Here is a 15,464-nt window from a genome sequence, read left to right on the forward strand (position 1 = left end):
TTTGGAGGGGAAGGGGGTACTTCCTGTTACCCTCCCAGAGATACCATCTCTGCTCTGGACCAGACAAATGGCCAGCCACAGAGCCACAGAGCCCAGGGTTCAGGGCTCAGGGCTCAGGAACTTTTAGCTTCTTCCTCTTGATCCTCAACAGTTGTTGAGGGAGGAGGTACAGGGAGGGTTCATGGCAGCCCGACCCACTGGGAAGGAAAGAAATTCAGGGCGAGTGCACCTCGACGCTGAGCAGGTGGCCCAGTTTTGCAATCTTTTTCCCTCCACAGGTCATGCGCTTGTCTGGGTGTAGCCCTGGGCACTGGTGGGGCGAGCTCTGTGGGCTACAGTGAGACTGAGGGTAGGCTGGGCCTTTGCTAGGGGCCCTGGTGAGGACCCAGGGGAAGGCTTTTCCCACAGACTAGGCTGTGATGGGTGGAGGGCGACTAGCCCAGGGTGGGGGTAACTAAGGGGAAGGAAACCGAAAACCACAACATAAATAACCACAATGAAGGGGAGCAGAATATGCGACCCCCAAATAAATGCTTTGATAAATTGATTATTTTGAGGTGTAAGCACTTGAAAAATAGCAAATGTAGGGAGAGGCTTTCTCTGAACTCTCCTTATCTGCCTAAGGATAGATCTTCCAGAAGAACTCATTTGTCATAGAGTCCCTCCCCGGTGGTATCATCAACTAGGGAAGAGAGGAGACTAGAAGTTGATAGCACACCCAGAAGATAAACTTTGTCGTGAACTACCATATCTTCAATCTAAGGGCCCATTCATCTATCCTTAAAATCATTTCCTCTCACCTGAGAGTCCTACATTCCCTGCCGAACCCCCACCCCTTCCCTATTAAGATGGTATTTAATCCTGAATTCTAAGCCACCTCAGGGCATTCGTTATTCACTTCCCCCTGGGTATCTCCAATGAGGTATACAGGTTAATCAACTTCTGTTTGTTTTTCTCTTGTTAATCTGTCTTTTATTACAGGGGTCTCAGCTAAGAACTCAGAAGGGTAGAGAAAACATTATTTTTTCTCCCCTACAACAGCAAAACAAAACAAAACAGCAAAATACCAACACCAGCACTGCCCCTGCCCTTAGGAGGTCTTATGTGTGATGCATCTCCCAGTAGGGGGTGCCTCTCTGCACCCTCCAGGGGCCAGAAGAGATGAGGTGAGCACCCAGTGCCTGAATACACCAGGATGAAGACTTCTTGCTATTCTACCTAGATATTCCAAAGGTAAGTCAGGCAGCAGTAGACAGAGATGGGATAGGGAGGTGGCATTTGAAGCAGAGGGAAGGGCCCACAGAAAGGCACAGAAAGGCCCAAAGGCAAGACACACTCACCTGGGTGGGAAGAGGGATCAACTTACATATCTCCATCCAGTTTTGATGAAGCTGGCCCTATTGTGTTTTCTACTCTCCAAGGACACCATTCATACCCTGTGCCTGTCACTGTTGGAAGAGTCCCTGTTTGTTCCCCAAGGACAGGACTACTTGTGACTCACTTTGTTTCCCAGCAGCCCACTACAGGTGGCCCAACCTAACCCTGACTGTAAGACTAAGAGCTCCCCATAGCTCCACGGTAGGTGCTCAGGACACCTGGATCTGTTGTAGCAACCCTGCTCCTGCAGGCAACCTCCTCAGAAGGGTACCTGCCTCACCACCTCCTACTCTTTTCTGAAGAAAGGGTTAACTTTAGAGAGTTGTTTGCTGAGGTTCCTGACAGGAACCAGGCCAAGGCCTATCTGGGGGCGGATTCCTTGGCTGGGACTTGCCAGGGTCAGTCTGGTTTGTTCCTGATAACGTGAGCAGAGGATGATGTATGTGTGCTCTAAAAAAACCAAATAAAATTCTGGCTGCAAAAGTAATTCATGCTCATTGTAGAAAAATTGGAAAATATAAATGAAAAAATAGATACCACCTTTAATCCCACCACCTAAAGGCAACCTCTTTATACATTTTGGTGAATTCCTTCCAAGTTTTTTTTTCCCCCTATGCATATCTGTGTACATATTTAACATAGCTGAGATCATACTGACTATGAGTTTCATGCCTTCCTTTTTCACTTGGCAGTACACTATAAGCTCTTACTCATTTGCTGTAATCGTCATTAATATTCCATCCTACCCGTATATAATTTAGTTAGCTATGTCCCTGTAGTGGTTACAGATTTATATCACACTTCGACTGGGAATATGCAGAAAAACTGTAATTTCTATATTCTTCGTCTCTAGCTGATCTAGTCTCCTGCACAACTTCCTACCTCCTTAATAGGGAAAATTAACAGTGGGTCTAACTAAAGAATAATCTGAAGAAATAATTTGAATAGCCTGCCTTTAAGGGTTTTATCTTTCTATGTGATCCCATTTTGCATGTCAGAAACCTCAGTCTTCCTCTTTGCATCTTTTCTGTAACAAATTCTAACCCCTGCTCCTCCTGCCTTCTCATGGATACGGAATCGGCCAGGGTCTCAGCAGAAAACAGATGGCTTACTCAACGCAGTCACTGAAGAGTTTCATAATGGGACTACCTACAAAGATGCCAGCAAGCCTAGGGTAACACGTAAGAAATGGCGAAGCACTCAGGACCAGAAATGTGTGAGGGCGTTACCACCCCTAGTCCTAGGAGCAACAGCAAAAGCTGCAGCTGTGTGAGCGAGACCGTCGCACAGGGATTTAGGAGGAGGGATGCAGCCATGGCCTCCCCCGTGGTCTGGCTGAGAGGGAACTAGGGGAGAAATGACTCTGACATCTCTCTCCACCTGCCCTCTATCTCTTTTCAGGGCCTCTCATTGGCCCAACTGAATGGGAAGGCAGGGGAACAAGTATTCTGCAGAGGTCAACCTCCCCGTATACAGGGAGAGTGGAAGACGGTGGACAAAGGATTTGAAGGGGCAAGTGAAGAATAACTAGCCCACGTGATTTGTGCTGAGGAGGAAAAAAACCAAAAGAAACAGGCACATTAATACTTTTCAAATCCTATCTATTATTGGACTTCCAAGTTGCTTCTTATTTTCACTTTTATAAATAATGTTTTTTCAAATGGGGACATCTCTCAAACTCTAAATTTTCTACTGAAGTTAATATATAATGAGAAGAGGTGCAGGGTCTCCCAGAGTCCAATTGTATTAGTTAAATCTCTCTCTCTTTTCTTTTTTGCCGTGCCGTTCAGCTTGTGGGATCTGAGTTCCCTGACTAGGGGTTGATCCCGGGCCCTGGGCAGTGAGAGCACAGAGTCCTAACCACTGGACTGCCAGGGATTCCCAAGTTAAGTCTCTTTTGTTTATAAGTTACAAAAACACACCAGAGCTAGATTAAACTGAAAAAAAAAAAGAGGGAGACATTAATTATCAGGATTATTAGGGTACTAGAGAGTCTCCCAAGGCCCAGTGGACTTCAGGAGTATAGGAACAGCAGCTGCAAGGAGCGGCTGCTCCCCCTAGGGCTGAGGCAGCCCACACCGCCATCCCACCCTCATGGCTAAGACCCAGACCTTGTAGGAGAGGGTGTAGCTGTGGTTCACAGGATGATAGAGAAGTCACTATGGTACTGCACTGGCAGAACAGAATATGCTGGAAATCCACCCTCTAGAGTGCTTGGGATGTATTTACTGGGGTCTCTCATTTACAAAACCACCTGTAGCAGTAGTGCGAGGGGAAGCTGGGGCGTTTGGATGATGCTGGCCACTGTGCACTGTAGGAGTTGGATGCTAAAGAAGCCATCTGTCCTGCAGGAAGCTGATGCAGGACAAGTCACTTGTATCGCAGGAGCTGGATACTGGAGAAGCTGTCCAGGCTGTAGGAGCCTGGTGCTGCCTGCCACAGGGGCCTGCTGAGCAGAGCACACCGGAATCCGGAAGGAAAATCCCTCCTACAATGTCTCTCCAGTGCCCTCTACTGACAAAGCTTAACATCTGTCAGCTCGCAAAGGAAAAATTTTGAGATGATCCACTAAATTTCTGCAGGGCAGACAATGAAGATTGAATTTGAAGCTGAGAGGCAATAGATTGAGAACTAGCACAATCCCAACTCCATATGCCCATAGGAGGGACGATGACTGATCCAGCTGGTGCCACCCCTGAATTGGTCAGTCACCTGTGCTGAGAATGGAACTGCATTCATAAAAAGAGAAGCAGTGAGCATGGACAGGCAGGTGCAAGAAAGCCAGCTGGTCACCAAGCAGCCTTTGGGCTCTCCAGGGGAGAGAAACAAGCATCTTAGTCATTAGAGAAATTGTCTGTCCTGTAGATCAAGGACATTTCATCAAGCTTCACCATGGTTTGAAAAAATACTCCTCAAGACTACCCATTTTCTTTTATTCAAACATGCAGCTCACCAAGAAACCTTCTGATGTTTCCTCCCATCTACACAAAACCAGATGAGGGACAGATTTTGGGCAGTGGCTACGTATTCTGATGTTTGAAAAGGGATATCATCCACCATAATCTAATAAATCAGCCTTTGATGTTATCAGCCATGGGTGTTATTAGTGAAAGTCTGTCACCAAGAATTTGCTCTTATGTGGTGCAGTAAGAAGTAAGGTTCTGACCCTGAGGAGCTGAGAACCAGGTTTTGGACTCGAGGGACTCAGTCAGGGTGTTCTCCTGAAGGACCTGCAGCCTACATCCTACACAACATCGCTGCTAGCACATTCCCCAAGGAAGAACCCTGAAGAACACATAATTGGACATGGATATATCGAATTCTATAAATGTCCAACCAACAACCAACCTTCCTTCCTCCCTTCCTTCCTTCCTTCATAAATAAACAGCATATTTACTACTGAGCCAGCACTTTTTAAAAAAAATTAATTAATTAATTAATATTTTATTTTTGGCTGCATTGGGTCTTTGTTGCTGCGTGTGGGCTTTCTCTAGTTGCGGCGAGCGGGGGCTACTCTTCGTTGTGGTGTGCAGGCTTCTCATTGCGATGGCTTCTCTTGTTGTGGAGCACAGGCTCTAGGCACACGGGCTTCAGTAGTTGTGGTGTGTGGGCTCAGTAGTTGTGGCTCATGGGCTCTAGAGCACAGGCTCAGTAGCTGCGGCGCACAGGCTTAGTTGCTACATGGCATGTGGGATCTTCCTGGACCAGGGCTCGAACCCGTGTCCCCTGCATTGGTAGGCTGATTCTTAACCACTGTACCACCAGGGAAGTCCAACAACCATTCTTTAGTTGCTGGACTTTTGGGCTGTTTCCAGCCTTTCACTAATTTATGTAACACAGAGATGAATGTCTTTGTGTTTAGTGTTCTTTTTGCTGTTGTTTTGTATTTCAAGTGATTCCTTTAGGATATATGATCAGATTTGGAAATAAATTGGTGTCAAATCGCATCCTCCACTTTTTTGGGGGGAAGAGCATGAAAATTTTATAGACATTTGAGACCTACTTACTGCCCAATAACTTCAGAAATGTACCAATTACAGTCCCACTAGAGGCCATTTCAGGACATCCTGACTTGGAGTATTACAGTTTGAAATGTGTGCATGCATGTGTGCGCATACCTAGGAAATCTTGCTTTCTTTACACTTCTTTAGTCAATATTGGGGTTGGACGTTCATCCCACACCTGTTATCTCTTGTCCTCTTTTGAGAGTATTCTGTTCAAGTCCTTCACAGTTGAGAAGTATTTTATTTCAATCTCTGGGGAATTTCATGTCCCAGATTCTCTGTTCTGCCCTCTTTTGGTTGCAGAGGGGCTCTTTTCCCACCTGTAAATCCTTTGGAAATTCCCTTCTGAAGTCAAGTTCCTTTGGCATAGGAGGACAGGCTTGGGTGGCTAAGAGCTTCCATGGGGCTGGAAACAAGTGTATGGAAGTCTGAAGCCTGCAGAGCCAGTTGAACTTTCATCCCTGGTTGGAGAGCTTTCAAACGGAAGGAACTCGTCTCTACATAATTTTCTTTTCACTTTCCATTTTTAAACACCCCAGAGGGGCCCTGGGTGATTTCCTTCTCCTTATTTAACTCAAATTGAATCTCTGAATAAACTATGTCCCTCTTAGGAGCCTAAGACACATATTTAGAGGAAATGTGTCATTTAAAGTGCTTTTTTTTTGAAGTCATGTGAGAAATTATCAGAGTAAGAATCTCCTCACCACCCTCTGTGCTCTGTGCCTTCTTTAGCTCAGAGCCAGGAGAAAAACTTTCTCCTCTTCCTCCCCCCGCCGTCCTTTTCCCTTCTGAGTCTGACACAGAAGAAACTTGCACACAGGTGGTAAGTGGCAAGCATAGGGCAGTTGCATGTGTTGAAGTAAGTGTGGCATGTGCGGGAGTGTGAGAGATGATAAAACGCATTCATGTGGGGAGTGAGGCTGAGCAATGATAATCAAGGGAGCTCTGGGGAGAAGGGGCCATTTGTGGTCACCTTAAATGATGAACAGGATTTTGAAATACAGTAAAGGAGTCAGCTAAGTTTCTATCAGTTTCTACTCTGGCCTCACTGGTAGGTAGAGAATCCTGGTTCTCTGTGTTGATGCCAGAGACAGTTATCCATCCATCCACCATCCATCCTTTCATCCAACCATCCATCTACCCATGCACACATGCATACATCATCTGACATTTTATTCATTCATTTGTTCATTCTTCCAATGTTCCCTCCATCTTTCCATCCATTCTTATGTTATCTATCCAGGCCCTACTCTCTGCAGCACGCTAAAGGCAAAAATATTTTTTTTTGTCTTTTTAAAAAATAACTATTTATGTATTTTTGGCTGCGTTGGGTCTTCGTTGTTGCGCGCGTGCTTTCTCTAGTTGCAGCGAGCGGGGGCTACTCTTCGTTGCAGTGCGCGGGCTTCTTATTGCAGTGGCTTCTCTTGTTGTGGAGCACGAGCTCTAGGCATGTGGGCTTCAGTAGCTGTGGCTCACGGGCTCTAGAGCACAGGCTCAGTGGTTGTGAGGCATGGGCTTTGTTGCTCCGTGGCATGTGGGATCTTCCCGGACCAGGATTCAAACCCATGTCCCCTGCCTTGGCAGGCGGATTCTATTTTTTTTTTTTTGCGGTACACGGGCCTCTCACTGTTGTGGCCTCTCCCGTTGCGGAGCACAGGCTCCGGACGCGCAGGCTCAGCGGCCATGGCTCACGGGCCCAGCCGCTCCGCGGCATGTGGGATCTTCCCGGACCGGGTCATGAACCCGCCTCCCCTGCATCAGCAGGTGGACTCTCAACCACTGCGCCATCAGGGAAGCCCGGCAGGCGGATTCTTAACCACTACGCCACCAAGGAAGTCCCGGCAAAATATTAATAGGACAAGAGTTTAGCTTTCAAGGAGAACATAGTCTAGTGTTAGGCTGGACAACTTAAAAATAGGTCATAATACTGTGCAGTAAGTCCACCCTATAGGAGTTTGTTTTAAATACGCCTCTGTGAATGCCCCTTTTCCCCCAGAAGCCTTACCTGACCACTCAATCTAAAATAGGTTATTGTATACTTACCTGGCAGGGGAAATACCACGATCAAGAAGGTGGTATTTCCCAGGGCGACGCTCCTCCGTTGCACTCCGAGTGTGCCGACCCTTGCGATTTCCTAAAATGTGTGAAAGAAACTCAGTTGCATAATTTGTGGTTGTGCGGGACTGCGTTTGTGCTCTCCCCTTTAAAAAAAAATAGGAAAAATATAAAATAGGTTCTTGTTACTATTCTTTTTCATGATATTCTTTTTCTTTTCCTTTAGAGTGTTTATCACAATTTGTTAATATAATAGTATGTTTATTTGCTTAATTTCCGTGTCCCCAGTGGGGGTAGGTTCTATGTCTGCTTTGCTTACACTGAATACTCAACCCCTGGTCCCGGCTGGCACACAGCAGGCCCAAAGGAGACATTTATTGAGTGAATTAACAAATAAGCACTGATCGTACCCAGGCACGATGATTTCTTGCACTAAACCAGTGGTTCTCAAAGTGTGATCCTTGGACTAGCAGCATCAACAACACCTGGGAACTTGGTTTGGAGTGAAAATTCTTGGCCCTACCTGTACGTTCACAAACTGGTCCCATACCCAGAGGGCAGGGAGAGACCAAAGAAAGAGGCAGACCACTCCAGATTGGTAGGTGGCAGATTTAATAAGCAAGGGTACTTACTTCTGAGGCTTGTCTTTGGCGCCTGCAAGACGAATAGATCCCTGTACCTCCCCACCAAAACCTTAAAGTTAAAGAGACCTTAACTGGATTCAGTCATATATTCAGTCCTGATGGTCTCAAAAACACCTTTCTCTCTCAAGGCTACGTCCTTGAAACAGCTCCCACTGTGGGAAAGTAGGCTGAGCCTACATTCCAAAGACAAAGGGTGTGGGAGGAGCCTGAGACTGCCTGAGTCCAGCTGGTGGGTCAATCAGTGGTCATGCCCTCTCGATTCTTCCTCCAACACCAGCCCAGACCAGAATAGAATCAGAAACTCTGGAGTCAGCAGTCTGTGCTTTAACAAGCCCTTCTGGGTAATTCTGATGGAGACTGAAGTTTGCAAGCACTGTACGAAAGTGATAAACGGCCATTCTCGTCTACCGTAGACATCTGTGGATTTTAGCAGAGATAAGAGTAATTATGTCTGGACTGGGAAATACTTCATGGAGAAGATGACATTTTTAAGGAAGCCTCAAGCTAGATAAGCCAGAGAAAAGCAATTCAGGCAGGGTACTGTGTACCCAAAGGCACATAGGCATGGATTAGCCTGGCCTTTGGAGGAGTCTATAAGTAGTTCTGCGGGAGGGTCCCGGACATGGCAGGGAGATTAGGACGGAGATGGAGGCAGGCGCCTTGAATGCCAAGTTTCAAACAGGTAAATAACTTGGTACCCCGTTTCCCCTCCCCACGGCTGTCCAGACTGACCTGAGTCAGACTTCCGCGGGCTCACTTCCCGTCCCCGCCTGCATTTTTCCTCCCTCCCTCTTCTCCCAATTCTCCCACCTCCTCCCTTCCCCTGGGGGTGAGACGCCCTAGCTTCCAGGCCAACTCCACTCCTCCCCGACCCGTCCAACTCGCTGACGTCAGCTGGGCCGGGCGCGCCTGGTTGGCGGCTTTGGAGCCAGGCCCCGCCCCACTGCGCGGCTTTGGGGGAAAGCCCAGGATGCTGGTCTGCGTCGAGGGAGCCGCGCAGGCGCCCTTGGTACAGGGCGGCGAGGGGCTTTCAGGGCTCGAGAGAAAGAGTCCCTTCCTCAGGAGACACCTTGCTTCCCAGGGAGCGGTCCGTGGTGTCAGTGTCGGTTGCTCGGGACCCACGCTTGCGTCATTTAGCGCCACCATCCCCAGGGGAACTGGCTTCCCGTCTGCGCCCTCTTCTCCGCGACCGACCGCGCTGGTGACTCACAGCAGGACTGGTCTCCAGGGTCCTCAACCCAACGGTGCCTGGAGGCGATGAAGGGTGATAAACAGACTTCCTAAAAATAGGTACTGTTTACCGAGCACTTCTTAGTGTGCTGGCTTTGAGTCACCTACACCTTGTAGTTCTCAACTTTATGCAACCCAGTGCCCTTTTCTTATAATACGTTTCAGTGCCACTTCAGCATTTATAGATAATGTAACCAGCCTACATCCCAGTTCAATAGTATTAAACCACAAAATGCCACAATTAGTGTAAAGGGGGATATAGAAAGAATTTATAATAATAGAACATATAGTTCATGCTCACTTGGGCAGCACATATACTAAAATTGGAACCATACAGAGAAGATTATATACATATATACATACACTTGTTTTTTTCAGCAGGGAAATGCTTGGGCAGACCCTCACTAGAAGATATAATGAAGTAGTTATTCCCCGCCAATCTGCAACAACTGCAAATGCAACCCTCACTGATACAGACATGTTATAGTAATGGCTCAAATACCACCAGTACTGTTGCCATTGCATTATGATTTTCTGCAGTGGTGAACTCTCCTGCTGAAAAATTCCAAATAAAACAGAATCCAGCCTTCCCTTGATTGACATGGTGCCCTGCTGCCTTTTGTTCACCCCTCCAGATCCATTCTCCCTCATTCTCCCCAGGGCAGAGACCACTGGCACATCATATCTCACTGAATCCTTACAAACACATTTGGACTGGGTATCATTATTTTACACAGGTAGAAATAGGCTCAAAGAGATCAAGAAAGCTGCTTAGGTCTGTCTGTGGTGGGTCTTGAGTTCAGACTCAGATGTGACTGGATTTAAGGCCTCTGTTCCTAATTGCAAAGCTGCACTGCCCCTTTGCAGTTTGGGTCTTTGTCAGAGTCAAAGGACAGAGAGAGTGCTAGAGGAGGTCAGGTCTAATTCTCTATAGAGAAGAGGGCCTTCACCAGAGATGTACTAGTCTAGGTATGCTGGGCTATGGATGATAACATATAGCCTCAAAATTTCAGTGGCTTGGAATTCCCTGATGGTCCAGTGGTTAGGACTCCGTGCTCTTACTGCTGAGGGCCTGGGTTTGATCTCTGGTTGGGGAACTAAGATCCTGCAAGCCGTGCGGCAAGGCCAAAAAAAAAAAAAACCAAACTCAGTGGCTTAACATACAGTAGAGATTTATTTCTTGCTCCAGTAAAGTCCACAGCAGATCTTCTTGGTAGGGTGGCTCTCTCCTGGGCAGCTCTCCTTCAAGCGGTGAAATGAGAGATTCGGCCTTCTTCCATTAGGAAGCTCTGTCACCTCAGAACCTTTTGCTTCCAGCCTCACAGATGAAAGGGAGAGGGTGTGGAAGATTACTTGGAATATTTTATGGGCAAATGTGGAGGTGGCTTGCATTTCTTCTACCCTTCTCCTATGGGCTGAACTCAATCACATGGTCCATACCTAGATGCGAGGGGGCCTGGGAAATGTAGTCTGTGTTTGATGAGCACAGCCATGTCTCTGCAGAAATGTCAAGCTCTTCCAGTTCCTATACTAAGAGCATAAAAAAAGGAGGCTTAAGTTAGTGTCATCTTTTTTTTTTTTTTTTTGCTATGAATACCTTTTACTGAAATACTGTAGGACTCACTTTCACAGTAAGGTACCTAAACTGGTTCTAACACAGGAGCCAAGTAACATCCAACTCTCCACGTACAGCGTCTTGCCATTTGTAGAAAAATCCTTTCACATTTTTTAAAATTAGCTTCGGCTGGAAGGCCTGGGGTAATGGTTGAAGCCCAGAGTGTCTCTGAAGATGCTGCATGAGAGTTTTCATTGCTGCTTTGGAGGCTGGGAGGCCCACTGGCCAATGAGGAGGCCAGAGCTCCACTGACGGATGAGGAGGCCAGGCAAGATGAGCTGGAACATGTGGGGGGAGCTGGGTTCTGCACTAATTCAGACTGGGTTTCTCATCATCCTTCCTAGATGGGCTCTGGAAGATGGTCTCTTTATGTCTACATGTTGTGCTGCACCCCACAGGCAAACAAGGCCTGTGCTTGCCCTGCTTCAAGACTGAAGAAAGAGCCTGGAGTCAGCAACAGACACATCAATGATTTAATGGATGGGGGAGCTTATACATCTGAAGCAAGGTCCTGGAGCGACAGCCCACCATGTGCAGCGAGCAGGACATGGCGGCAGTCTTCACTCCAAGTGTTATCTTTGCTGTTGATCTGCTGAATGACTACACCTCGTATCCTGCCCCCTTTCAGGGCCTTAGTTTCCTCATTTGTTACATGGTTGTGGAAGCCCAGCCCTCAGAGCTGCATGATGGCCAGATGTAATTGGTAGGATAGAGCGGTTGTTGGGGGAAATAATGGAGAGAGCTGCCTCCTCCTGAGGTCTGACCTTGCCTAATGTCTCTCCGGACTCCACTTTCCACCTTCTGCAGCCAGGAAGGCCCAGCAGGACCTCCTGGTTGTTGAGGAGGCCTTCCCTGCGAAGCCTCAAGTGCCCATGGTCCCTCTGAACACTGGCATTGTTGGGGAAGAACGGTTCTGAGTAATTAATGAAGAGTGAAATCCAGATACTAGAATCTACCAGAGAACTCCAGCAAGCACCCTGGAGACCCAGTGGAGGCCCCAGAGAACCTGGCATGAATCCAAGGAGATGCTGGAGCTGTGGCCGAGGAGCTGGGCTGGTGTGTGTTGGGGAGCCCATGCTCACTTCAGTGGTCGTCCACAGTTTGGTCTGCCCCAAACCTCTCTTCCAGGAGTCAGCTCTCCCACACCCAAACTACAACGTTGCAGTGGGAACTGTCATGTTTCTACAGTAGGCCCCTGGCCCCTGGTCACTTGATTGGTCCAGGGTCAGGCACTTGACCCACACTGGAACAATAATTTTTCTGCTTGGGAATTTTGGAGAGAGAAAGAGCTATTTTAACTTCTCTCCAGCTGATTGGTCCAATAACATATAACCCTTAGGTTCTCTTGACAGTCATATTTTTCTTACTGTGTGGAAGTAACAAGCAGGGGAAGCTGGTTTGATGAGAGAGAATGAAAGATGAGGAGACTTCCAGTGGTGTTTGCGTTTCTGATTCTGCTCCATTCCTGAGGCTAGGCTGTAATCTAGACTCTGATATCATTAAAATTAAGTTTCCCCTTTTTGCTTAAGCTAGTTTAGATAGATTTTGTTGTTGTTGTTATTGATCCAAAGAGCTAAGGAATAGTATGAACTTCCTTATCAAACACATTTATTCATTCAAGAAATATTTCTGGTACATCTACTATGTTCCAGGTACTGTGCAAAGTACTGGAAATTTGGGACTTCCATGGTGGCGCAGTGGTTAAGAATCCACCTGCCAATGCAGGGGACATGGGTTCGGGCCCTGGTCTGGGAAGATCCCACATGCCATGGAGCAACTAAGCCGGTGTGCCACAGCTACTGAGCCTGCGCTCTAGAGCCCACAAGCCACAACTATTGAGCCCATGTGGCACAACTACTGAAGCCCGTACGTCTAGAGCCTGTGATCTGAAACAAGAGAAGCCAGCACAATGAGAAGCCCGTGCAACACAACGAAGAGTAGCCCCCGCTCGCCGCAACTAGAGAAAGCCCACGCGCATCAACGAAGACCCAGTGCAGCCAAAAATAAATAAATAAATTTATAAAAACAAAACAAGAACGCCCCCAAAACCCTCAAAGTACTGGAAATTTAACGATGAATAGGATAGATGTGGTATATACCCCCAGGGACCTTATACTTGGAGGCTAGGGCAGGACAGACCTGGAACAAGTACTATACAGGTAAAATCCAGGTTTATGAGAACTGTCAAGAAGAAAAAAAATTTTCCTCTACCTTTCTCTGCTCTTCTGTCTGGTCTAAGAATTAAATTGACACGAGACGGACTAACAGGAGAAAATCAAATTTAATTACTTATGTACAAGAAATCCATATTAACATGAGAGATTCCAAATACAGGCAGCATGAGGTATATATGTCATTCTGGACTAAGGAGAAGGGAGCACGTGTCTGGGACTTCAAAGGGAAGGAAGGCAATTTGTAGGAAGATGAAAAAAAGAGCAAATGTTTGTTAAATGTTTGCTGGGCCGTGTAGAAACAATGGGACAGAGAGAGGAATTTTAACAAACAGACTTTGCTAGTTTCCTGCCTGTCTACCACACCTAGTTCATATTATACTATAGATAGCTCTGGTGATAGTTCTCTTTCCTGGAGAAGGCCCTCTCTCTGAATTCTTTTAGGTGGTTAAGGGGGAGGTGAAAAGAAAACAAAGAAAAAAACTTCCTGAGTCTTTTGTTTCTTCCTCATGCCAAAGAGACATATTCTGGTGTGGCAAATTTTGCTCCCCTACAAAATATATCACAGGGTTGTGAGAACATACAAGCTGAGAACTGAAGGACGGGGCAGGGGTTGGGTGGAAGAAGATTGGAATTAGGATGTCGAGGAGGGAGAGCATCCCAGGCAGGAAGAAGAGCACGAGTGATGACAACTCCATCATGAACCAGCATCCTCTGGAGACAAAACAACACTCCAGCTGAGCTGGACCAGCTGAGGGGCCTGATTTTTCACCTCCCCCCATTTTGAGCCCTCAGGTAATACATTGGTAAGAAGACTTTTTCCTTTTCCCCAGAAGCAGCCTAGCAGGGACCAGTCCCTCCTGTCCAGACTGTTCTATTCCTTATTTATTTATTTTTTATAAATTTATTTATTTATTTTTGGCTGCGTTGAGTCTTCGTTGCTGCGCGTGGGCTTTCTCTAGTTGCGGCGAGCGGGGGCTACTCTTGGTTGTGGTGCGCGGGCTTCTCATTGCAGTGGCTTCTCTTGTTGTGGAGCACGGGCTCTAGGTGCGTGGGCTTCAGTAGTTGTGGCACACGGGCTCAGTAGTTGTGGCTCGTGGGCCTTAGAGCGCAGGCTCAGTAGTTGTGGCGCAGGGGCTTAGTTGCTCTGCGGCATGTGGGATCTTCCCAGACCAGGGCTTGAACCCATGTCCTCTGCATTGGCAGGTGGATTCTCAACCACTGCGCCACCCGGGAAGCCCTGTTCTATTCCTTATTGAGCTGTTGCATGGGGAGAAACACAAAACACTTCCAAGAAGGCCTTGACACACTGAACATGATCTGTATATGCATTCTTCCCTTTCATTCATACCCCTTTTGGCAGAGAATGCTAACTTTCATCCTAATAGCCATTATCCCCACCTTACTTACTCCTATGTTGGGGGCACCATGTATCTGGCTAATAAAACCACATTTCCCAACCTTCCTTGCAAAGGGGGATGTCTAATGAGAGGTCAGTGGAAGTGATTGGGTGGGATTTTGGGAAAACTGTTTAAAGGAGTTAACTCAGCAAGCACCCCTTTTCCCTTTCCCCCTATTCTTCTTTCTTTGTCCCTGGGACATGAATTTGATGGGTGAGCTCCAACAGCCATCTTTCACTCATGAGGTGATCTTGAAGATAGACGTCATGTGCTGAGGATGGCAGAGCAGATGACAGATTCCAGCTTCTGAGACCTTGTAGAATCCCCATACCAGCCTGACCTGCCTGCAGATGGTTTATTATGTGAGAGGAAAATAAGTCCCTATCTTGTTTAGGTCACTGTTGTTTTGAATCTCTTACCAGCGACTGGACAAAATTCCTCATTGGTGTAATCCTAAAAGCCCTCTTGTAATTCAATTTCTCTCCACTAAATAGTCCCCAAGTCATCCATTCAATCATTTAGTCATTTGCTCACTGAAGCACTCTCTGATTGAAGATAGCCATCCCATATTCTAGTATCAGATGAGATTATGTGGGTATAAAAGAGTGTTGTAGGGCTTCCCTGGTGGCGCAGTGGTTGAGAGTCCGCTTGCCGATGCAGGGGACGCGGGTTCGTGCCCCGGTCTGGGAGGATCCCATGTGCCGCGGAGCGGCTGGGCCTGTGAGCCATGGCCACTGAGCCTGCACGTCCGGAGCCTGTGCTCCGCAATGGGAGGGGCCACGGTGGTGAGAGGTACGCGTACCTCAAAAAAAATAAAGAAAGAAAAAAGAAGAGTGTTGTAAATACCAAAGCATTAAACACATAATAGATTGTGTTATTATTTTAATTAATATTATGATTTGTTGTTGCTCAAGTGTCACAATTGAGGAGATTTTAGTGTGTAGCAATTTGCTAGAGGGAAACTCCCA

General features: G+C 47.0%; 1 long non-coding RNA gene and 1 other non-coding gene across 2 annotated transcripts in view; both read left to right on the forward strand.

The window, feature by feature from the left end:
* The first annotated feature begins 7,416 nt into the window (after positions 1 to 7,416).
* On the forward strand, positions 7,417 to 7,585 carry LOC114884906. Its single transcript, XR_003790967.1, has one exon. It is a non-coding gene; the product is annotated as a U1 spliceosomal RNA (small nuclear RNA).
* Positions 7,586 to 9,109: 1,524 nt separating this feature from the next.
* The window catches only part of LOC114883637, a 33,911-nt gene continuing 27,556 nt past the window's right edge, over positions 9,110 to 15,464 (forward strand). The window contains exon 1 of the long non-coding RNA XR_003790633.1: positions 9,110 to 9,370. This is a non-coding gene — a long non-coding RNA (uncharacterized LOC114883637). The remainder of the gene's footprint in view (positions 9,371 to 15,464) is intronic.

The sequence above is a fragment of the Monodon monoceros genome, unplaced genomic scaffold (assembly GCF_005190385.1).
Source record: "Monodon monoceros isolate NGI ecotype Baffin Bay Population unplaced genomic scaffold, NGI_Narwhal_1 Super_Scaffold_5, whole genome shotgun sequence".
Taxonomy (NCBI): Eukaryota; Metazoa; Chordata; class Mammalia; order Artiodactyla; family Monodontidae; genus Monodon; species Monodon monoceros.